General features: G+C 42.9%; 1 protein-coding gene across 2 annotated transcripts in view; it reads right to left on the reverse strand.

Moving 5' to 3' along the window:
• The window catches only part of olfm2a (olfactomedin 2a), a 532,593-nt gene that overhangs the window by 46,593 nt on the left and 459,479 nt on the right, over window positions 1-26,521 (reverse strand). The window lies entirely within an intron of this gene.

The raw sequence follows: 26,521 nt of genomic DNA on the forward strand, positions 1-26,521 counted from the left end.
CTCAGCTGTGAGTTTATGGAGAGACTAGACGCACTACCCATCTAAGACGGGCTGAAATCTAAACACACACCTCAGCGTTAATGTTTACAATGCACCATCTATTGGAATGTATTTTGTCATACATATAGTAATAAAATGCATTACATTTGTCATTCCAACAGATGGGGTTAATAAAATACATTACTGAAAATATATGTGATGTGCCATCTGTTGGAATGAAAAATGTAATGCATAAGTCTCTGTTATATGCTATTTGGTATGGGTTTCCTAAAAGCAGTGTTAATGTCTGTGATGCATCATCTGTTAGAATGAAACATGCAATGCATAGGTGCCTGTTTTATGCCATTTCATATGGGATTCATAAAAGAGATTTAATGTTTGTGATGTGCCATCTGTTGAAATGAAAAATACAATGCATATGTCTCTGTTATATGCCATTTGGTATGGGATTCCTGAAAGCAGTGTTAATGTCTGTGATACATCATCTGTCAGAATAAAAAATGCAATGCACATGTGCCTTGTTTTAATATGGGATTTGTAAAAGCAGTTTTAATGTTTGTGATGTGCCATCTGTTGGAATGACAAATGCCCTGCATTTTATTGCTAAAAATGCCTGTGATGTGCCATCTTTTGGAATGACAGAGGCATCTTTTTATATGGTGGATGTGCTAATCTTGTTACCGTAGAACTCAGCAGTTCCAAGTTAAGCAAACCTGCTCACACTGCGTCTTCAAGCTCATTTCACTCAGGACACTTCATGTGAAGTTGTGTGTGCTAATCCTGCAAATGCCCTGCAAGTGGTGGTATGTGGCATTAATTTGACCGTAAGCTTTAAAAAAGTCATAAGGAAGGTGGGAGAAAATATGTTGGGTGACGTCACCTCCTATTAGGGCTTTTCAAAAGCAGGCTGATGACACATCACATTGAATACGTAATGCAGCCCCCTTCATGACGCTGGAGCTGGATTTATAAACCTCAAGGTTAGTGGATCAATTCACTTCTCTGACTCACTGTTGACCCTGAGTGAGTCACTTCACCTGCTACAACTAACTTTTAGAAATGTAAAAACAATTGTACACGGTAAATGCTTTGAAGTGGGTGCAGCCAGCACAGGCATGGGCTTCCCATGACCTTCTATGATAATAAATACATCTGTAAATTGTTCCCTTGAGTGCGTGAGTGTGGTATATGAGGGTCTGGCACCCACATTGGGCCTAATGTTGCATGGATAGGCTTTGGCCCCTTCTTGCAACCCTGAATACAAAAATAAGATGGAAATGTTGTTTTTTTTTGTAATTAACTTGCTCAAATTTCCCATGTTGGGTTTGAAAGTATCCTGTAGAGGGTGCTACCCAGCCTCCATGTCTCTATGCCATGCATTTTCACAAATATTGTGAATCATCTTAAGAAAGCTGCCAAATTCTTTCATTCTTTCTTTAGTCTTGAAGATGGACCCTAAAGTAGCTTGAGGGCTACAGAAAAAAAATATTAATTAACACAATAAATTACTCCTTGACCTTAGGTAAGCCTTACCTGAAAAATCTCACAACGTATGTCTAGTTATGCTCTTATGTATATTCACATTGTCTGATCTCTGTGGACCAGCAGATGGCACTGAATGGGCAGACACTTACTCTACAGTGCTAAAAACAGAAATGGCTCCTACTTCAGATGTTTCAGCCATACAGTCCACCTTGAACACATCCCCATGACCACATCCCCGTTCACATTTAGCAGCATTGCAAAACTGGCTCCACCTACTTCAGTCTGCACTGAATATTCCTCTCTGTTGGACACACCCTCTTTCCAGGATGGCATTACTGTAGCTCCACCTATGCATATATTCAATTGGACTGTCAATATTTACAGTAATAGAATACTGGCTCCACCTCTGTTGGCCAGCATTGCAGATTTCTCCACTTTTTCCACTACAGCGTTAATGTTACATCACCCCCCCATACCCCTACCAGTGGACATTTGTTTAGTCTGGTAAGCGACAGCCAAGATGTTTTGAAAAGGACCAGGAGATGGATAGTACACCCTATTCAGTTCATAAGCCAAAATCAAAGTAATTCAATGCCATATAAACAAAAACATAAATCCAGAAACTTGGACAATGGAAGATGTGCGACATTGACCTTGATACCATCGAGCTATTGACATCACGGGCCTTGACATCCTTTGCACAGGTAACAACGTGTGTAGCAACTACAAGCAATACAATTCAAAATGACGGCACCCATAAGGAAAGTAAAAATGGTGCCGCGCCAACACACCAGTTATTAAAGAATTGGAAATGACCCCAGATAAGAAAAACAATAATTTAAATAAATTACACATATTCAGAAACCAGTAAAAAGAAACACAAATCATGGACATATGTTCAATATTAACAGAGAGTAATGACAAACTGTTTATATTCATACTAGTATTAAACATTTCTGCACCCTGGACATGCCCCTTCCACAATTTAGCTTTACGGTGACCCCACCCAACACACAACCCCTCCTGATGGACTGTCACTGTAAACAGTATAATAATGTTGGTGCCGCCCACTTCAGCCTGTGTTGAATATTGGTCTACATTGGACACACCCCTTCCTTAATCTAGTCTGACAGTGACCCCACCCACTACACACCTCTACTGATGAACATTCCTTCACTACAGTATTATAATAATAGTGATGCCCACTTCAGCCTGTTTTGAATATTTCTCTACCCAGGACACACCCCTTCCTCAATCTAGCTTTACAGTAACTCCACCCACCATACAACCTCTACTGATGGACTGTCACTATTTACAGTATAGTAATATTAGTGCCGCCTACTTCAGCCTGTGTTAAATATTTGTCTACCCTGGGCACGCCCCTTCCTTAGTCTAGTCTGACATTGACCCCACCTAACACACAACCCCTACGGATGGACAGTTACTATATACAGTATAATACTATTGGTGCTGCCCACTTCAGCCTGTGTTGAATATTTGTTGACCCTGGGCATGCCCTTTCGTCAATCTAGTCTGACAGTGACCCCACCAAACCCCCACAAACCCTAGTGATAGACAGTCACTGTTTACAGTATAATAATATTGGTGCCGCCCACTTAAACCTGTGTGGAATATTTTCCTACCCTGGTCCTGCCCCTTCTTCAATCTAACTTTACAGTAACCCCACCCACCACACAACCCCTACTGATGGACAGTCACTGTTTACAGTATAGTAATATTAGTGCTGCCCACTTCAGCCTGTTTGGAATATTTCTCTACCCTGGACCCGCCTCTTCCTCAATCTAACTTTACAGTAACCCCACCCACCACACAACCCCTACTGATGGACAGTCACTGTTTACAGTATAGTAATATTAGTGCCACCCACTTCAGCCTGTGTTGAATATTTGCCTACCCTGCACTCGCCCCTTCCTTGATCTAGCCTCACAGTCACCCTACCCACTACACACCTCTACTGATGAACATTCTTTCACTACAGTATTATAATAATAGTGATGCCCACTTCAGCCTGTTTTGAATATTTCTCTACCCTGGACCCGCCTCTTCCTCAATCTAACTTTACAGTAACCCCACCCACCACACAACCCCTACTGATGGACAGTCACTGTTTACAGTATAGTAATATTAGTGCCGCCCACTTCAGCCTGTCTTGAATATTTGCCTACCCTGGACACGCCCCTTCCTCAATCAAGTCTGACAGTGACCCCCCCCCCCCCCATCCACTACACACCTCTAATGATGAACATTCTTTCACTACAGTATTATAATAATATTGATGCCCAATTCAGCCTGCCTTGAATGTTTCTCTGTCCTGGACCCACCCCTTCCTCAATCTAGCTTTACAGTAACCCCAACCACCATACAACCCCTATTGATGGACAGTCACTGTTTACAGTATTATATTATATTATATTAGTGCTGCCCACTTCAGCCTGTCTTGAATATTTGCCTACCCTGGACACGCCCCTTCCTCAATCTAGTCTGACAGTGACCCCCCCCCCCCCCCCCCCACCACCACACACCTCTACTGACGAACATTCTTTCGCTACACTATTATAATAATAGTGATGCCCACTTCAGCCTGTTTTGAATATTTCTCTACCCAGGACACACCCCTTCCTCAATCTAGCTTTACAGTAACCCCACCCACCATACAACCCCTACTTATGAACAGTCACTGTTTAGAGTATAGTAATATTAGTGCCGCACACTTCAGCCTGTCTTAAATATTTGCCTACCCTGGACACGCCCCTTCCTCAATCAAGTCTGACAGTGACCCCACCCACCACACACCTCTAGTGATGAACATTCTTTCACTACAATATTATAATGTTGGTGCCGCCCACTTTAGCCTGCATAAAAAACATTTCTCCACCCTGGACACGCCCCGTTTTTGCATTACAATGTTATAATGACTCCGCTCCTTGCACACTTTCTAATAGACAGTCATTGCCAAAAAACAATTCATTGGATAATCGCACACAAATGTGTACTAACGACAGGCAGGTGGAGGATGATTTGGACTGCTAGTTTCCTCCATATGATCCTTCACCTGCCAATGCTTCAAGTTATAAAGCAAATGATTATCCTCGTCCTGTAAATTCCCTTGGGTGTTAACGTCTGATAAAAATATATAAATACCAAAAATCTAAAAAAAATGCAAGTACTGTTGTGGTGTAAAAACATCCATTACTTGAATTCATTCCCTTGTTTTTGAACCTCCTTATTGCTGTTTTGGGCAATTCTTTCATTCACACTGGTCCAATTATGGTCCCAGTTTAGAGCTGTCCATCCATCTAACCTGCACATCTACAGGTACCCTTCTTCTTCTTCTTCTTTCGGGTGCTCCCGTTAGGGGTTGCCACAGCAGATCATCTTGTCCTCTACATCTCGCTCTGTCACACCCATCACCTGCATGTCCTCTCTCAGCACATCCATAAACCTTCTCTTAGGCCTTCCCCTCTTCCTCTTCCCTGGCAGCTCTATCCTTAGCACCCTTCTCCCAATATACTCAGCATCTCTCCTCTGCACATGTCCAAACCAATGCAATCTCACCTCTCTGACTTTGTCTCCTAACTGTTGTCACACACGTGCGCATGGGAAACAGCTGAAGGGCCTAGACACTTGTAATTCTACGCCAGGCCAGGGGGCGGCGGAGTGTACTGACTATCTCTCTCAGTCCCTTGCAGACCTGTCCCGGGAAATCCCGCCTCTGGACGGCCCCAAGGATGACGTCACTTCCGAACACCAGGATACCACTCCCACTTCCTGCAACGAAGACGTCATTTCCCTTCTGGGCCTTTAAAACTGCCATCTTGTCTCAATACAGGCAGTTCTGTTTTGGACTCCATACGATTCACTTTGTGTACTTAAAAGAGAGATTGCAGCCAAGCATAATATACGGGTGGCTGCCCCAAACCTTTGTGATGTCTCCGACTCATTCTTGTTACACTGTCCAACTTGAGCTGACCCTCTAATGTCCTCATTTCTAATCCTGTCCATCCTCATCCCACCCAATGCAAATCTTAGCAAAAGGGGAAACATACAGACAAAGGGGGCACATGTGAACGCCACAAAAACATTTGAATACTGTAGCTGTGTGGCCACTGCTGGGCTTTTGGCACAGCTTAGCACCTGCCAGGCTGATGTGGCACTCATTACTTTCTACATCCGCCGCTCAGATTAAACAACATGCAAGTACCGAAAAAAGGCAAAGAGGAAAAAAAAAATATGACAGGAAATTATACAGTGTGTGCTAAAGGAGAGAGTATGAGATAAAGAGTCAGCTGCTATTTAAAACACTCCTTTTATTTTGTGGGCTCATTTGCCGACACTTGGATTTAATTTTGTTTTCACGTTTCGAGTCTTAGCAGGACACGGTGTTGAAGCCTAACAGGAAGAGCGGAGGGAATTTGAATTTAGATTAGGCTTTCAAATAAGCCCCTTAAGCCGATATTAAATTGTACGCCTCTTTTTCTGAGATGGGATCAGGCTGAAGTGTTCAGTGTCTGACACAAACCGGCAGAGATATCTGGAGAATAGGATTGGGAGTTTTTACACTCGTGTAAGAGCTTATTAGTTTCTTTGTTGTGAAGACAAACACAGTGAAACAATACGAGACGGATGTGAAGGGGATTGTGGCAGAGTTACGCAGGTGGGCCGATGGTCTAGCTCCTGGGGATACTCTATGGAGGATGAAAATCGACTCACTCTTTAAACTTCTAATTTCATTCTGATTGCAGGACTACAGCAGGAAGGACCCACAAATTCCCCAAAATTGTTACAAAACAACCTTTGTTATAAACAATTGACAGCAATTCCCTTTTGGGCCCCTTCCAAATCTTCTCCTTGACATGCAATCCACTTGTCCCATCACTTCTCCCATTCCTGTACTGTATAGAGCCTCCTGCGTTTTTTGTTTTTTTTTTTCCCCTGGATTTCTTCCACAGTAACAATCCTTCCTTCGGTCTCAATTTTAATTCCAGGAATAAAAAGGAGTCACGTTGGAGTGAGATCTGGTGATTATGGGGTGGTGCGAAGCAACGATCACATTGTTTCTGGTCAAACGCTCTTTGACTGAAGACGTGGTGTGTGTGTGTAGATTCGCTGTCATGGTGCACCACTTCTACAAACCCTTTGTTACGTCCTGAGTCTTTCTCATAGACACCTCAGAAGTTCAATGTAATGTCATGGGGAACAAACTCTTCATGATCAAGTCCATCAATGTCAAAAAAATGAGATCATCACTGTCTCTGGTATGGTGAATGGGAGGAAAAAAAAAAAACAAAATACGTCAAAGTCACCTGCAAATGTCTAGAATAACATTACAAATACAGTTGTGCTTGAAAGTTTGTGAACCCTTTGGAATTTTCTATATTTCTGCATAAATATGACCTAAAACATCGTCAGATTTTCACTCAAGTTCTAAAAGTAGATAAAGAGAAACCAGTTAAACAAATGAGACAAAAATATTATACTTGGTCATTTATTTATTAAGGAAAATGATCGAATATTACATATTTGTGAGTGGCAAAAGTATGTGAACCTTTGCTTTCAGTATCTGGTGTGACCCCCCCTTTGCATAACTAAACGTTTCCGGTAACTGTTGACAGTCCTACACACCGGTTTGGAGGAATTTTAGCCCATTCCTCCGTACAGAACAGCTTCAACTCTGGGACGTTGGTGGGTTTCCTCACATTAACTGCTCCCTTCAGGTCCTTCCACAAGATTTCGATTGGATTAAGGTCAGGACTTTGACTTGGCCATTCCAAAACATTAACTTTATTCTCCTTTAACCATTTTTTGGTAGAACGACTTGTGTGCTTAGGGTCATTGTCTTGCTGCATGACCCACCTTCTCTTGAGATTCAGTTCATGGACAGATGTCCTTACATTTTCCTTTAGAATTCTCTGATATAATTCAGAATTCATTGTTCCATCAATGAAGGCAAGACGTCCTGGCCCAGATGTAGCAAAACAGGCCCAAACCATGATACTACTGCCACCATGTTTCACAGAATGGGATAAGGTTCTTATGCTGGAATGCAGTGTTTTCTTTCCTCCAAACATAACGCTTTTCATTTAAACCAAAAAGTTCAATTTTGGTCTCATCCATCCACAAAACATTCTTCCAATAGCCTTCTGGTTTGTCCACATGATCTTTAGCAAAATGCAGACGAGCAGCAATGTTTTTTTTGGAGAGCAGTGGCTTTCTCCTTGCAACCCTGCCATGCACACCATTGTTGTTCAGTGTTCTCCTGATGGTGGACTCATGAACATTAGCCAATGTGAGAGAGGCCTTCAGTTACTTAGAAGTTCCCCTGGGGTCCTTTGTGACCTCGCCGACTATTACACGCCTTGCCCTTGGAGTGATCTTTGTTGGTCGACCACTCCTGGGGAGGGGAACAATGGTCTTGAATTTCCTCCATTTGTACACAATCTGTCTGGCTGTTGATTGGTGGAGTCCAAACTCTTTAGAGATGGCTCTGTAACCTTTTTCAGCCTGATGAGCATCAACAACTCTTTTTCAGAGGTCCTCAGAAATCTCCTTTGTTCGTGCCATGATACACTTCCACAAACATGTGTTGTGAAGAGCAGACTTTGATAGATCCTGTTCTTTAAATAACACGGGGTGCCCACTCACACCTGATTGTCATCCCATTGATTGAAAACACCGGACTCGAATTTCACCTTCAAACTAACTGCTAATCCTAGAGGTTCACATACTTTTGCCTTTTATCATTTTCCTTAATAAATAAATGGCCAAGTATAATATTTTTGTCTCATTTGTTTAACTGGTTTCTCTTTATCTACTTTTAGGACTTGAGTGAAAATCTGATGATGTTTTAGGTCATATTTATGCAGAAATATAGAAAATTCAAAAGGGGTCACAGACTTTCAAGCACAACTGTATGCCCTCAATGAACTCGGCGGTCTGATTAATGAGACTGTAGACATACGATATGTAGCGGCTGCAAGTAACAAGTGGGATTATGTGGCATCCCGGCCGGGGTGAGTAAGGGACCCTCATCCGCACAGGAGGACAAGATAAGGGAGCAGTGGAGGAAAGCTCCTAATCTTGTTTATTTTTCTCCCCCATCCACTAGATGGCAGCATCCCAGGGTCGCGGAAAGCACATGGAACCCTGTGAGGTATGATGGGAGTTGTAATGTCGTGAGTCACCCTGCTGGGTCCCATGGGTGCCACCAGGCGGTGCTGCAGGAATTCAGGGTCCCTAGTTTTCGGGACTACCTTCGCGCTGTGCCCTGGCACTGGAAATGCTCCCCGGTCCCACATGAAAGGAAGCCATCCGGACGAAGCAGCTAAAGAGCTGAGGAGACGGATTGAAACACACGATCAGGAGTCACACCGTGTTCTGGCGAGGCAAAGAAGATTCTACTTGAAGCATCGAACATTGACATTGACATTTGCCGTAACTGTATATTATATTTTTCTTTCCTTTTCAGCCATCCCTTTTCCTTTTCTATTTTTTTAAGCTTCATTTAGTATATTGATATCTCTTTTGTTACACTGGTCTACAAAAAAATATTTTTTGTTTGCTTCTGGGAACTTTAGAGCAGCTCTTTATGAAGTTTTTTACACTGATTTCATATCTTAATCCATAATTCGCCAGTCTCCTCACTCACTTACTCACGTCTGTCCGAAGCCGAATGCGCAGTCGCCTTCTGCGCACGTTGCCTTCTGCGCATGTCTGAAGCCGAATGCGCAGTCGCCTTCTGTGCAGCTGCCCGAAAAATCTTACGAGACCGACATCACGGCAGGCGGCGGATTTACGGCTGCGAAAATTCAAAGAGAAAGGCGACTTCGATTAAAGCACTAGAGGCCTGAAAGGCGATTTCGACTACTGCTTGAGGCCTAATTACGCATTCTGATTCAATACACCTATATCAGGTTTGTGGTGCTTATACAAATTACTATTCCACTTGTGCCCGTTTCATCTTACGTTGTCGAAACGGGCTCTTTGTCTAGTATGAAATAATATATGAATTAAGCTAGCATGTCAGGTTTTTGAAATACACATCCATCCATTATCCAACCCGCTATATCCTAACTACAGGGTCACGGGGGTCTGCTGGAGCCAATCCCAGCCAACACAGGGCGCAAGGCAGGGAACAAATCCCGGGCAGGGCGCCAGCCCACCGCAGGGCACACACTAGGGACAATTTAGGATCGCTAATGCACCTAACTTGTGGGAGAAAACTGGAGTACCTGGAGGAAACCCATGCAAATACGGGGAGAACATGCAAACTCCACGCAGGGAGGACCCGGGATGCGAACCTGTGGTCTCCTTACTGCGAGGCAGCAGCGCTACCCACTGCGCCACCGTGCCGCCCACTGAAATACACATCATTGACGTTTTGACACTTCTGAATATCATTACAGGATGGTCCAGATCTAATTATGCAACTGTTTGACTGACAACCGTCTCCCCACCATTTTGGAATGCAGGGAAGGTGCTGCCATCTATCGGCAACAAAAATAATTTTAAGTGAAATCTCTATGGGCAGGGCAGGTGCTGTGAATTCTCTATGTAATAAACTTAAGTTATAGCGTAATGAAAATTGCATAATTAGATCTGAACCACTCCTGCGGTGGGTTGGCACCCTGCCCGGGATTGGTTCCTGCCTTGTGCCCTGTGTTGGCTGGGATTGGCTCCAGCAGACCCCCGTGACCCTGTGTTCGGATTCAGCGGGTTGGAAAATGGATGGATGGATGGATCTGAACCACCCTATATAATATATCAACACAATATCTGGAGTTTGGACTATGTCCCACCAAAATGGTTTTGATGTGTTTATTCTGAAAACAAACCAGAAGACGATACCAGAGACACGTTAAAGCATATTTATGTCAATTTACTTTAATATAAAAGTGAAGTCAGTGTGCCCAAAAATGTTGGAGGCACTTACTTTTGCGCTTGTACTGCACATCTGTCTCTCTTTGCAAGAACCAACAGCAGTCACCCATCATGCTCGGAGTGAATTTTCCCCCATATCAGTTTTCCGTCACCTTTATGTCTTGATGAAATCTTTCCCCATGCTCATCTCTGACATCGGTTAGATTTGGTGGAAAGAAGTCGAGATGAGAATGTACAAAACGCGTCTTCAGTGACATTCTGGCATCCGTAAGCTGATATACTTTCAGCAGGTTCTCCACAAGCTCAGTATAATTCTCTGCTCTTTGACTGTCAAGAAAATTCCGGACAACCCGCACAAATGAGGGTGCTGATTCAGTTGGGTTCAGTTCCCTTTTGAACTCATCGTCAAGCATCAGTTCACAGATTTCAGGGCCAACAAAAACACCTTCCTTCATTTTGGCTTCACTTTTCTCGAGACCAAACTTATTTCTTAAATGCTGAAACGCATCGCCTTTACTGTCCAGTCACCCTTGTTGTCCATTACCTGGAACATCATAACTGAAAAAAACGGGACGTGCTCGACGAAAACGGTTTTCAGATTTGGAGTCAGCAAGTGAAATTTGTTAAAGTACAGATGAAAGAATCCCAGTAGCAAAATGCTTGTTGACCAGTGATGTGTACCTATTGGTTACTCCTGGCTTATGGCTACAATTTTGGCTAACTGGTAAAGTAACAAAGTAACCAGCTATTGACAGTTTTTTTTTCTTTTGTGTAAATTTTCAGTTATATATTGAAATTTCTACCATCGATTATATGTACACTTTATTTACGACAAAGTAACCAGCTATTTGCAGGTTTATTTTTTTTTCATCATACCCTTGGTTTATTATATTGGGACTGTTTAAGATCTTATCCATAGTTTATTGTAGTCGGACTATACCTCACAATACAATGCAATACAATTTCTAGCCCAAAATCACACAAGAAGTGTCACAATGGGCTTTAACAGGCCCTGCCTTTTAGATAGATAGATAGATAGATAGATAGATAGATAGATAGATAGATAGATAGATAGATAGATAGATAGATAGATAGATAGATAGATACTTTATTAATCCCAAGGGGAAATTCACACAGACACCCAGCCTTGACTCTCTAAGAAGACAAGGAAAAAACTCCCAAAAAAACCCTTGAAGGGGAAAAAAAATCGGAAGAAACCTTGGGAAAGGCGGTTCAAAGAGAGACCCCTTTGCAGGTAGGTTGGGCGTGCAGTGGGTGTCAAAAAAATGTCAATACAATACAACACACAATACCTTCACAAGATATCTTAGTTTAAACCTTTTCTACACCGCTGCTGGGGGGTTTGTTTCATTGTGGATGCGCTCTGACTCTTGGCACGTCAGAAGATTGGGACTTCGGGAAGTGTGGTTTGCCTCACTAGCTGAGACAAAATGAAGGTGGGGCGGGTGGGAGAGAAAGAGAACAATTGCTATTTCTTTTTTATCCCTTCTACCCCAATAATCATAAGTGCCAACATAACAACAGGCTCCATAACACCTGGCAAATAATATGAAATCCATGTTAAAGCTGTCATACGTAACAATATACATACTACCTTAACGTAACACTATTAAATGTCAGCAAATGTTTAGAAGTCCCTATGACCAAATAGTGAATTTTGTTAGCTGGAATGTCAACGGTCTAAATCATGAATTAAAGAGAGACAGAGAGAAAAAAGGAAGCCATCCAGCCTCCTCCAGATAGTCAGAGTTTCAGCAGGAAGAAAGGCAACATTGACTGAGGTGAGGTGGATGGAAAGAGAAGAGATGGAAGTAAGAAAGAAGGATATTGCCCAGTGGGGGGCTGGGTGGTCTCGTGGCCTTGGAACCCCTGATGATTTTGTTTTTTTCTCCAGCCCTCTGGAGTTTTTTTTTTTTTGTTGTTTTTTCTGTCATCCCTGGCCATCGGACCTTACTTTATTCTTTGTTACTTAGTATTGCTTAATCTTATTTTTATATTTTTCTTTCTTCACCTTGTAAAGCACTTTGAGCTACATTATTTGTAAGAAAACATGATATAGAAATAAATGTTGTTGTTGTTAATTGTTTCTACTCATGCTTGGGTAAACCTGGAGAAAACAAGGTGAGGTATTTTTTATAATAAAAGCTTCTATTTTGAACCCATGACTGCCTATGTATCAGTTGTATCCAGGTTTTGGGGTTCAGTAGCACCCCCTATCTGTCACATGGCATATTCGAGAACTACACCCCTACCCCAGTGCTATTGACTGATTCTAGAAAAATTTCAGGTCCCCCCTTTGTATATCGACTCAGGAGACCATAATGTTTTCAGTGTAGAGGACTGGGAAGTACATGTAGTCCAAAGGAAAGCCGAAAGTGTATGTAACAAACAAACCAGAAACATAAATCAGAACCAGAAGACAGAACCAAGAAGGAGAGATCAAAAAAACTGGGCAGTTAGACCGAACAAAAGGTTTTGAAAAACTTGAGTGTGAAGGCTATCTGTAAAACTTGAAAGTGTTAGAAATGTTTGGAGCGACCATTGTTTTTGCTCCGATGACTCAGAATGCATTGCATGGTTTGTGTGCGCCATCTGTTGGAATGACAAAGACGTAGCAACTTGATTCATGCACACTCACGCACTTATTCTTTTATTAAGGTTTATACCCAGGCAAGGCTGGATATAATTGAATGATTTCCAAGATGTCATCTTAGACACCCGTTTATAACTGAACTGGGAATAAGATGGCTGGTTAACCCTTAAACCGCCGCAACTGGCTACAGTCAGTTTCCAATGCAATTTGCCAGCATGCCGGAGCCGAGTATATTAGACGACATACATTCGTTAAACACCGCACCTGGGTATAGTTGGTTCCTAGTACAATCTGCCAGCACGCCGGAGCTGATCAGTCCATGCCGTACATTTTTTGATCAGCCAGCTCAGGACCACTGGCGCCCCCTAGTGAATCAGCATCACTGTCCTTGGGACTGAGCCGCTGCACTAGACTGGCCTGCCAGCATCAGTGCTTACCTCTGTGTGTGTACGTGCAGCCAGTTCAAGCGCAGTTGGCTCTGTGATTTACTGAATTCATCAATGGCGTCAGTTGCACTTTATACATATACAGTAATCCCTCCTCCATCGCGGGGGTTGCGTTCCAGAGCCACCCGCGAAATAAGAAAATCCGCGAAGTAGTCATGTCAGGAAGCAGCTGCACAAAAGATAGCAACATGAAGATAATCTTTCAGCATTTTTAGACGAGCGTCCCTATCGTCTAGGTGTGCGAACAGCCCTCCTGCTCAATCCCCCTACGTCAGGATCAGAGAAAGTCAGCGCAAGAGAGACAGAGAAAAGTAAGTTGGGTAGCTTCTTAGCCATCTGCCAATAGCGTCCCTTGTATGAAATCAACTGGGCAAACCAACTGAGGAAGCATGTACCAGAAATTAAAAGACCTATTATCCGCAGAAATCCGCGAACCAGCAAAAAATCCGCGATATATATTTAAATATGCTTACATATAAAATCCGCGATGGAGTGAAGCCGCGAAAGGCGAAGTGCGATATAGCGAGGGATTACTGTAATAATAGATTGTTGCGGTAATTTTTTTAATAGTTTTTACAGTTCATTGGCAGGGTGTAAAATGATCAGTAACTGTGATGCCCTTTGCATGAAAAAAAATATGTGCTCCATTTAAATTTCACTTTTTCTTGGTAAATTGTGACGTTTCCTTAAAAAGTGCAGCAAAAAGGTATTTGGTGTCCGGGGGTATATTAACCCCCCATGTATTTGGCAGTTTAATGGTTAAGTGGACATGTGGTAGGAAGGGGCAGGTCCAAGTGGTTGAACAATGGAAGAGAAGTCACTGTCAGAGTGACCGTCAATCTTCCTTTCATAGGAGGCATTAGAACATTGTGCCAGCCTCTGGTAGCGGGGTAACCTGGAGAAGAAAGCGTGTTGACTTCGCTTGACTTCTTCACTTATCCGAGTTTACGGATAACAAAAATCTTCTCAAAACTCTTTCTCTTCTTTTTCAACTTCTGGCCCTTTCCTTTTCGTGACTCTTGTTTTCAAATTTCTAATTACAGTCTTTGACGCCCCCTCAGTCTCAACCACATCTCTTCTCTCTGATCCCTTCACGTCTTGTTGTCAGTTTGGTGGTACCAGAAAAGGCTCTGATCCCCCATGACCCTGAATCGGAGTAGACGGGTTTGAGAAGATTATGTTATGTGTGGACCACCATAAGGCACCGCACACAGCAAGGAGGAATACATTGAATTGAAGTTCTCAGCTTGTGTGTGACTCAAGTCAGGAAACATGAGAGACGAATAAAATGAAAGCACATCTTAAGAGGGAACGAATTAAAGGAGTGCAAAGGGTTACAAAATTAATTAAAAAGAAAAAGATTCAATAATTTCTGGCCTGTTTTGCTTTATGAACATTAGAATTCAGCAGTCAAAATAGTAATTGGAATTAATAAAAGGAAAAAAAATAAAAGAAAGAGAAGCCGGGGCCGCAAGAGTGTGACAGGTGAACTTTTATCGAGGCTTATTTTAATTTCCATTCCCAGGCCCACCAAACACTCCATCTTTCGGCTTCTGTTTTATTTATGCTCTCAGGGGTTGATTGATGGCTCCTTTTTAATTATCCGCCACAATGCAATTATAGGGAGGTCTTAAAGGAAGACAAGGGGTCTAACTTCCCATGACGCACTCGGCCCGTTTCATTATCCTCGAAAAGTTCCCCTGCTTGCCATTTCTCCCATCATAAGTCAAATCAACGAGACGCACCGCGCAGCAGTGATAGATAGTTGGGCCCCGAGAAGAGGAAATTACTTTTTGGTAAAACCTCATTCAGGTTCACTTAAAGAGCAAGATGGACGGATTGAAATATTACCAGTAGACTCATTCCCTGAATTTTTCTTCTTCTTCTTCTCCTTCTTCTTCTTCTAATAAAACGTAAATTCCAGACATTGGAAATGAATCTGTATAAGCTAAAGTGTATTGTGACAGCTGGCCCGGCTGGTGAAGGGGTGCCACATTAGGGACAAACTTCCGTCAATGCCTTAGGGGATCCTCCAGGGCACACCAGAAGCATTATAAAGTTATACAGTATAGCGCCTTGTGCTTGCCAGTGACATTCTGATTTGCACATTCAACCAACTCTGCAAAGTGTTCAGTCCTATGATGGCACCAGAGAGAGAGAGAGGCGAGACGCCATGGGAAGACTCACTGTGGGAGGGTGGCAGGGGATGTGTTCAGAGGGAAGTCGAGTCTGGTGGGCATGGATGGAGAGCAGCTCCTGAATCAGTCAGTCATTGTCCAACCCACTATATCCTAACATAGGGTCACAGGGGTCTGCTGGAGCCAATTCCAGCCAGCACAGGGTGCAAGGCAGGAACAAATCCCGGGCAGGGAGCCAGCCCACCGCAGGGCACACACAAACACACACCCACCAAGCACACACTAGGGACAATTTAGGATTGTCAATGCACCTAACCTGCATGTTTTTGGACTGTGGGAGGAAACCCACTCAGACACGGGGAGAACATGCAAACTCCACGCAGGGAGGACCCAGAGAGCGAACCCAGGTCTCCTTACTATGAGGCACCAGCACTACCCACTGCTCCAGCGTGCCACCGCTCCTGAAATCATCCAATTTAAAAAAAGAAACACTTTTCAAACAGCATACCTTTAAAAAACAGAAGTATCTGGGAAGCCACCCTAAACCCCCGACACAGATGGGCTGAGACACAAGTTGGCACACAGCAGCCCAGTGTATATCAGCAACACAGTAGCAAAGTAAAGCACAGTCCCATTTCTTTGCCAGTCCGTCTTGTTTCCACTCCTCCTCACGAGCTTCGTCCTCTTCCTCCCTCCTCAGGCCATTAAGTGGTGACAACTGGCTTCTTTTATAGGACTCCAGGTGCCCAACAACCTTCTTCTCAAGACTTATAGGCAGCGGACTGGAAGGGGTGCAGTCAGGTGCCCTCACTTTGAGGGGAACAGAAAAGGACTTGATTAATGGCAGTTGTATTACGTAAAACAGATGAGCCTGGAGGGTGATCATCTGATGTGTATGTGTGATATGATATAGATATATATAAATATATTGTGATGCCCAGGCATGTAACACAGTGAGTTGGTAACTGCATAAGGCCCCTGTGACATTATATAGTGCCTTACATAGTGAGCATTGTTCCAAGACACTTTGTAATGAAAAATTAATGCCATATGTTTAAAAGGTGATCACAAGAAGATTTACTAGCTTACTCAAGGCTACACAGTGAGATGGTGCCTAACATCTGGCTTCTGTGACTTTATATAGCGCCTTACATAGTGAACATCATTCCAAGACACTTTGTGATGGAACGTCAGTGCCATGTATCTAAAAGGTGATCACAAGAGGAATTAATGGTTTATAGAGTGAGCCATTGCCTGAATCTGGATCCTGTGACTTTATATAGCGCCTTAAACAGTCACACCGAGACACTTCACAAATACAAGAAAATGAATGACATATTTTAGAATGGAGAACAGAAAGATTAATTACAATGCAGAATGAGTTAGTGATTGAGATTTCCAATTACAATTTAATATAGTCTGCGGTGCATTGGCACCCTGCCCGGGATTGGTTCCTGCCTTGTGCCCTGTTTTGGCTGGGATTGGCTCCAGCAGACCCCCGTGACCCTGTGCTCGGATTCAGTAGGTTGGAAAATGGATGGATGGATGGATTTAATATAGTGCCTGGCATATTGCATACACCATATCGAGGTGCATGCACAGCACACTCATTCCAATATTTCTATTTACATTTCCATTGTGATTGTTAATAATGCTATCATATAGTGCCTTTCACACTGAACACCATATGACAGCACTTTGTAATTTAAATATTTCTACACTGTGACGTCTAGCTGGTGAAGCGACTCATTCCCGATTCCTTTATTTTTAATTCCAAAGTCTTCATCTTTGGCGACTTGGCCACCCGGCCTTCTCTTTTAAAGCAGACACGTCCAGCAGATTAATTTCTAAATCCGAGGCAGTGTAGCCCGAGGTGCGTTTTCACCCCACAAATAACTGCTCATTACAATTTCGCCTCCTCCCACCAAGGCTTAGAAGCCAGACGGCCGACAGAAAGCACATGTCCACATTTTAACAATTTAATCCTTTTGTGCCCAATGGCGCTAGGCTCTCTCGGATGCCAAATGGATGCCAGCTATTGTAACTTTGACAACCTGGGTTTTCTATTATTGCTAGATTACTTACCCCACCGGCTTTCCAAGACTAATAATTATTTGGTGTTGTGATTAGTTGTTGACAGCCGCGGGCAGAATGTTAAACTAAATCAGGAGACAATGCCACTGGCTAGAGTCACATCGCCAGCTCTGGGGTTGTTATATTTAGAGGATGGCATAAGAAAAGCAGCTAGGGTCGGTGCTGAGCACAAACAGGCTGGCAAAAAGCTTTCATTTGTAACCAGTAGGGGGCACCCCTGATCCCCCAAACTTCAGACACAATGTCAGCCAACACAACTCCAGGTTCAAATAAATGATTTTAATTTTCACCCAGACGTTTCCACTTGAGCACCAGCCACAATTAACACAGCAATGTAAAAACTTCTTTCCTTCCTTCCTGCAAGTGAGTGTCGTCCGCTGCCTCCCGACTCTTAATTTCCAGTGATGATCATTAAAGATCCCTGGGTGTTCTTTGTAAAGAGTAGGGGGGTATCCCGATGTCCAGGCTAAATGGCCCACCATGGCTTAGTCATTCCGGTCCCCCTAATCACCCCCCATCTCTAATTGGCTTTCTCTCTCACCACTTCACCACCTCATAGCGAATGTGTGGTGAGTGAACTGGCATAAAATGGCTGCCTTCACATTATACAGGTGGGAACAACACGTTGGTGGTGGTTGAAGTGGCTCCCCTCCTTCCAAGCATTTTGAGTAGCCGAGAAAGCCACTATATAAAAGACATTAATTATTATTATTACATTATTATTTTGAAAGTCAAGATAAATTATATCAAAATTTGGTCCCATAGCTCTCCTAATCCCGCTGTAATGTCCATGAACCGATAAAGAGGAAAGATGGCGTCAAGAGAAGCAGAATATACGATTGCAATGAGCCGAGAGGTCCCTGAGGGTCTCGTTTGTAAAGGAAATATGGCAGGAGTATTTTGTCGATATATATTGGCTCGAGGTGGGTATACAAAGTGTTATTATTAACCCCCAAGTAAACGGACTTGTCTACAGACCCTGGTGCAATAATCAATGTGTCCGTCACCCAACCCCAACCCCACCTCTAAAATGGAATGCACATATCTTCTTCTTCTTCTTTCGGCTGCTGTCGTTAGCGGTTGCCACAGCAGATCATCTTCTTCCATATCTTCCTGTCCTCGTCATCTTCCTCCATCACACCCATCACCTGCATGTCCTCTCTCAGCACATCCATAAACCTCCTCTTAGGCCTTCCCCTGTTCCTCTTTCCTGGCAGCTCTATCCTTAGCACCCTTCTCCCTCCTCTGCACATGTTCAAATTAACACAATCTCACCTCTCTGACTTTGTCCCCCAACCGTCCAACCTGAGCTGACCCTCTAATGTCCTCATTTCTAATCCTATCAGGAAGGGCATCCAGTATAAAATTTTGCCAAATCAATATGCGGACAATACAAAATGGACTGCACATATGTGACTCAGATATTAAAAAGCTACACAGTGTTGACTCAATGTTATCTGATGTAAATTCACATTTCACGCTTGCCAAAGTTGGACCATCGGGAGTGCTCGGCCCACTCTTATCGAATTTCAACAATGCAGATTAAAGCCTGTCAATAAATCAGCCCTTAATATTTCTAAAATGAAACAGAGGAGCATGTCGTACATAAACTATGGACCAAATAATTGAAACACAAAGCACATCTAATGGGTTTCAGACTGAATTTGTGTCACACTGCTGCTGACTTACACTTTGATTGCTTTGCTTCGCTGTGTATATTTCAAGATGAACATAATCAGAAAGTCTGAAAAGGGGGGATTCAGTGCAAAAATAAACACTGAAGGGGGAATTGGGATAAGGAGTGACCAGGATAGGACAGGTTAGGTTGGGGAACAGGCACTGGTACAGTGTGTTGCCGCACCCACCACACCAAGAAACAGCTTAGGATCCTGGTTGGCAACCCACTAGGCAGACACGCAGTCCAGTCCCACCCTCTGGAAATGACCATCTATCTGCCACAGCCAGGTGTTTTACGTGGGCATTTCCTTGGCCTGGTCCAGCCACTTGGATCCTCAGCAATGAGCTGGATCACCCACTTGGCCGTAGTGCCGCAACTGATGCTCCCTCACAATGGAAGTAATGTGCTTCATTTGGGACTCCATGAGCAACACAAAGTTAAACTGACGGTACCCAAGGATTCTCTGAAGAGACACAGTACTGAAGGAGTCCAGTCTTCGTCTCAGGTCACTGGATAGCGTCCATGTCTCACAAACATATAGCAAGACAGGAAGCACCAGGACTCTAAAGACTTGGACCTTCATCCTTTCACAGAGATATCAGGAGTGAACATAATGCACAAATTAGTTAAACAGCAAATGAGTATGTATGATTTTAGTTCAGCGTTTAACACCGTAATCCCGGACAAGTTGGTACAAAAGCTTCATAATCTGGGTCTCTCCACATTGTTGTGTCTCTGGATCAGGGACTTTCTCACTAACGGGCCTCAGGTGGTTAGAATTGGAGATCGTACATCAGCCACACTGGTTTTGAATACAGGCACGCCACAGGGTTGTGTGCTCAGCCCAGCACTCTTCACGTTATTTACGCACAATTGCTCTGCCATCCATGCCACAAATATGGATGTGAAGTTTGCAGATGATACGACCATGGTGGGTCTCATATCTGACAATGATGAGACTCACTACAGAGAGGAGATATAACATCTAGCACTATGGTGCCCAGCCAACAATCTCATCTTCAACATATGCAAGACCAAAGAGCTCATTATGGACTATAGGAGGTCCAGAAGAACAGAACATGATCCTATATTCATACATGAGGAGGCTGTAATGTGTGTGGACAATATCAAGTTCTTGGGTATCCACATCACATCGGATCTGACCTGGTCTTTGAACACATCTCACCTGGTAAAGAAGACCCAACAAAGACTCTTCTTCCTCAGGAAGATGAGACGTGCTGGATTCTCCTCTCGGCTGCTCACAGACTTCTACAGATCCGCTATAGAAAGCATTCTCTGTCACAGTATGGCAGTGTGGTATGGCAGCTACACAGCACAGGACAGGAAGGACTTGGCACGGGGGATTGTGGGAAGTCCTCTCCTGGACCTGGACTCTGTATATGCTGGAAGGGTGCAGAAGAGGGACAAATGTATAGCTGCGGATCTCACCCATCCGGGAAATGGACTGTTTGTACCACTGCCTTTGGGAAAGCGGTACAGAAACATAAAAACACGTACCAGCAAACTAAAAGACAGCTTTTTCCATTTTCCATTCCAACAGATGGCACATCACAAACATTTTAAGTAATAAAATGCAATACTACAAAAGTTTATAAGGCACCATGTGTTGGAATGTTAAATGTAAAGCATATGTTTTTGTTACTTGCCATTTAGTTTGGGATTCATACAAGCAGTGTTATTGTTTGTGATGTGCCATGTGTTGGAATGTCAAAGACATAGCAACCAGATGGACACTCAGATACACAGACACTTAACCTTTCATTAAGGTGAATACTGCATGTATCCATATGTCCAGTCCAGAAGGTAGCAGCAGGGTGTCACATTATACAGTGCATGTCCCCCTGCTATGTGTTATGATGGGCATGTCTTTGGGTTTCATCGCCATACATACAAGGTGCTTAAGGATTGTGGGACCACCTGTGTCACACATGATATAGTTTTACTAACCCCAAAACTGATTTAGGTGTTCAACCCACGAAATGATCCTGGGAGCAAGCTGAAGAGCTCCATCTGGTGTTAATTACGTAGGGTCTGGAGTCGAGTGTGAAGGTGATGGCAAGAAGAAATAGAGACCAAAAGGTATCGGAAAAAGTAATCATCAGAGACCCCCTTTGGTGAATCGAGGACAGAGCAGCGTGGAGGGTATCGAGCACAATCGTCTAAATGACAACCTACTGCAACCCATCATGACCCACTAACCTTATTAAACAATAGCAACTCGCGACCCTCTTATGTGCTTGGGAAGGCCTGGTCTAGACAAATTGAGGTGGAGCGAAGCGAGTCATGAAGGGCAACATTTTCTCTTAAACAGAGCATGACAAGTGGATGTCCGTGGTTGAAAAGGATGTGGTGATGTGGTGTACGCACTGAAGAAACAGGGTCATATGCCCCCTGGTTAAGTGACAGTTAGGACCTGGCAAAAATATCCTTCCACCAGGACACTGCTGCAACTTACCTCTTTACCATGTCCATGTTGGTCACAAAAGTTCATTCTTTCAAAATCTAGAAGTGGCTTCAAACAAACATCTCACCCTCGAGCAGGAGACAGGAGGGCTGCCTGTCTTGATTACTCCGCATTTATAGCAGCCGGTCTCTGAGGCTCATCTTTAATGTTTCATGAGAGTAAATAATCTGCTGCTCTCAGTTTTTATCTCTTACTGTACACCAGGTCAGACAGAATTCTCTGTCTCTTTACTCTTCTGCACAAGCTGACCCCAGCTCAGTTCATCTGTTAGGAGAGTATGAAGATGACCTTGGAGACGGACTGCAGAGTGATGTGGCAGTGCGTCTGTTGTGCATCTAGAGAAATGACATACGGTGAGCTCCTCACTCCTGTCCATCTCAGATCATGTCTTGCTCGCAGAAGTCAATGCCAGGCAGAAATTCCGGCATAGGTGTGAGTAGGGACACGGACATCGTCCGAGAACTGGACAACAGCCGAGCTCATTTCATGTGCTTAAGGTTCTCTCTGTTCATGTGGGAATGAAACTGGACCACCATTTCCTGTTACAAGGTGGCCAGGAGACTCCCAGAGGTACAAGTCACTAGCTTTCTGTAGGAATGTGATGCAGAATAACTTTGAGCGCCTCTCCTGAAATTTCTATAGGATTGGAGATTGTTTGGGGTACAATGGTGAGAGCTCAAATATATCAAGAGAATAGTAAAATGACTGCTGTGAAAGTTACGGGCTGTAAGTGGGCTTTACTGCACTCTGGGAAGGAGAACTCAATGGGAATTTGAAAAAAAAAGTCAATATTTATTTTAATACAGAACATCCCAAAATAGGGCGGTATGGTATGAGACCTGGGTTCGCCTCCAGGGTCCTCCCTGCGTGGAGTTTGCATGTTCTCTCCATGTCTGCATGGGTTTCCCCCCACAGTCCAAAGACATGCAGGATAGGTGCATTGGCGATCCTAAATTGTCCCCAGTATGTGCTTGGTGTGTGTGCCCTGCAGTGGGCTGGCGCCCTGCCTGGGGTTTCTTTCTGCCTTGCACCCTGTGCTAGCTGGGATTGGCTCCAAAAGACCCCCGCGACCCTGTGTTGTAAAATGACTGACTGACATCCCAAAATAATTGGCAGGATGGGATTCCAGACAAAAGAACCAAGACAATGCCACTCATATGAGAAACATGATGGGCAGGCCTGAGGTAGAGCTGGACAGAAAGCAACAGGGATGGGCTGAGGGACTGACTGACAACAAGGAAATGGCACTAGAGGAAGGAGTTGAATACTTTGGTGGACGGCGGGACACCCCGACAATGGAAGGACTTGGGGAGAAAGCTTCTTCAGGACATTCCCCGGACCGATAAAGGGCAGCCCCCCTTGGCTTGCACCGGGCCCACTTTCATGTTCCATTTGGAACATGGAAGCTCAACCCCGCCCACCAGGGGGTGCCTGGATGTTTACTGGGCCCTGTTTGGCACCATTGCCACCACACCAGGAAGTGCTGCCGGAAGAAGGTCGTTGGACACCTGGAGTCCTTCCTGGTGTCCTAATAAAGGGGCCCAGTATTCAGTATGCAGAGTCGGGAGGGAGAAGGACAAAGCCTGTGTGGAGGACTGGAGGTGGAAGGACTGTGTTGTCATTGTTGACATTATCTGGGGAGTAAATAGGAAAACACCTCCCCGCTGAAAAAATAAAGGTGTGCGTTGTGTGGTGAGCCGGGCTCTGGGTATCTGTGTCGGGTCGGGGCAGCTAACACACCCAGGCTTCACAATACATATACTGTATATCAGGTTCACTTTTCTCTGCCTGCTTTGTGAAATGTGCATAGGGACGTAAATACATTAGTTTAATATTATGATTATGTTCTGCTTAAAACAATTCCAATAGAGTATTGTACAAAATAAGCAAGGAGTACATTCTGATACAAAGGTGTTTTAGTGAGACCACATCTGGAGTATTGTGTGCAGTTCTGGTCACCACGCTGCAGAAAAAGACACAGCAGCACATGAAGCCGTGCAGATGAGAACAACCAAGAACATCTCAGGACTTACAGACACGTCCTACTGTGACAGACTCAGAGGGCTAAACCTGTTTAGGAGGCGGAGGGAGTCACTGAGGGGACCTCATCCACGTCTTCACAATTCTCAAAAGCATCGATAAAGCACATCCAGCTGAATTCTTTCACCTGCTTGAGGACACCAGTGGAAATTAAGGAGAACGGCATTTAGGACTCAAGCAAGGAAGTCTTTAGTCAAAGAGTGGTGAGAATCTGAAATGACTGAGTCAGGGAGTGGAGGCAGAAACCTTAAGACGAGGTATGGAGACTAAGTGGTCTCCTCTCGTTTGTCAAATGTCTCGTGTTCTAATGTACTGCACGTGTATGATGAATAAGAGAACCAGCAGTGACAGAGTTGTTATTCACAATAAGAATTCAGATCGGAGTTGAAAGACAAAGGAGAATCTTGAATCACACTGGTGGTACTTACACATGTACTGTGTTTTTATGGAAATTAGTATTCATCACAAAAGAAATAAAGTTCTAAGAATTAGGATACAGATTGGCATGTATGTGTCTCCATTTAAAAAAGGGGCATGAACTGACAGATTCGTGCGTCTGCCGTTACATCATTTTGTGGGTGTGTGTGGAGGCAAAGGCAGTATGCAAAAAGGTGGGAATGAGAGAATAGATAGATAGATAGATAGATAGATAGATAGATAGATAGATAGATAGATAGATAGATAGATAGATAGATAGATAGATAGATAGATAGATAGATAGATAGATAGATAGATAGATAGATAGATAGATAGATAGATAGATAGATAGATAGATAGATAGAGATAGATAGATAGATAGATAGATAGATAGATAGATAGATAGATAGATAGATAATTAATTTTAGTATAGTAGGTAGGATAGATAGATAGATAGATAGATAGATAGATAGATAGATAGATAGATAGATAGATAGATAGATAGATAGATAGATAGATAATTAATTTTAGTATAGTAGGTAGGATAGATAGATAGATAGATAGATAGATAGATAGATAGATAGATAGATAGATAGATAGATAGATAGATAGATAGATAGATAGATAGATAATTAATTTTAGTATAGTAGGTAGGATAGATAGATAGATAGATAGATAGATAGATAGATAGATAGATAGATAGATAGATAGATAGATAGATAATTAATTTTAGTATAGATAGATAGATAGATAGATAGATAGATAGATAGATAGATAGATAGATAGATAGATAGATAGATAGATAGATAAACAAAACACTATCCAAGACAGTCAGACATACTGCATAGTCAGGCAGATGTTTCTCCACTTTTTCTCTCTTACACAATTGTTGTACCTTGGGGGGTAGAGAGGACACCACTAAATGGGGGGCTGTGAACTGCAGATGCCTTTTGTTGTTACATGTAGTACACACACCAGCACACACTAAACCAACAAAACTGAAAAACCAGAGTCCAGTACAAACCAAGGACATGTTAAGAACCTCTTCTGGCTACGCACCCCGGTGGGTGATATAAAGGACTCAGACCAAGGTGGGCAGAAGTTCACTTGATCTCATCGCCTCGACAGGAGTTCTCTGATTTGAAGAAACTTCCACTTATAAGCTCACTACACCACTGCACCACTACACACAATTACAATTCAATGGGAACAAAGCATTGCATGCCATGCAACAAACACATTCACTAACTACCAGAGTGCTAAGAAAAGAAGTATCTTTCAATATACGCGCACCAATTTAAATAGAGAAATAGATCTAGAGATTAAAAAAAATTCTAAAATATGTTATTAAGATTCTTAAAGCATCCTAATTACGAGGAGAAATTAAAAGCTCTTGTGTCAGATTCCAGCTGTTCTAAGATAAGTCAGCTGCTCAGTACCACTTATGGCTATGAATCACCAAGTGGATGAATATCAGCGCCTTAAAAAATATTATTTTAGTGCAAATGGGGGTGGGGGAGAAAATGAGTGTTATAGAGTTAATCACAAAAGATAGATAGATAGATAGATAGATAGATAGATAGATAGATAGATAGATAGATAGATAGATAGATAGATAGATAGATAGATAGATAGATAGATAGATAGATAGATACTTTATTAATCCCAGGGGGAAATTCACAAAGAAAGAAAGTTCTACAGTATGTCAATTAAAGTTCATATATTTAATGGGCTTTCAACTGATAGACTTGATGTAAATGTGAGGATCAACACATTGGTCTTAAGTAGAGAGCTAAAGGCAAAAATTAGATACACTACAACTATAATTATACATCGGACTTACAATAAAAGACTCGTGAATAACAATTGGACTACAATTTAAACTTGGAACTCTGCAGTTGTGAAGTAATAACAGTACCCACTATAAAAAGCCAAATTTCTCCCTGAGGACAAATAAAGATCTTCCTTTTGTTTGTCTATCTATCTATCTATCATTATATAGTGCCTTTCATATCTATCTATCTATCTATCTATCTATCTATCTATCTATCTATCTATCTATCTATCTATCTATCTATCTATCTATCTATCTATCTATCTATCTATCTATCTATCTATCTATCCCACCATACTGAATATGGATAATATACATTTCTTTGTTCTGTGTCTATTCATGACAAACTCATTCTTTGATATTTAACTAAGGAAGACAGATGTTTCAAAGTT

Source organism: Erpetoichthys calabaricus, chromosome 17, assembly GCF_900747795.2.
Source record: "Erpetoichthys calabaricus chromosome 17, fErpCal1.3, whole genome shotgun sequence".
In the NCBI taxonomy this organism is placed as follows: domain Eukaryota; kingdom Metazoa; phylum Chordata; class Cladistia; order Polypteriformes; family Polypteridae; genus Erpetoichthys; species Erpetoichthys calabaricus.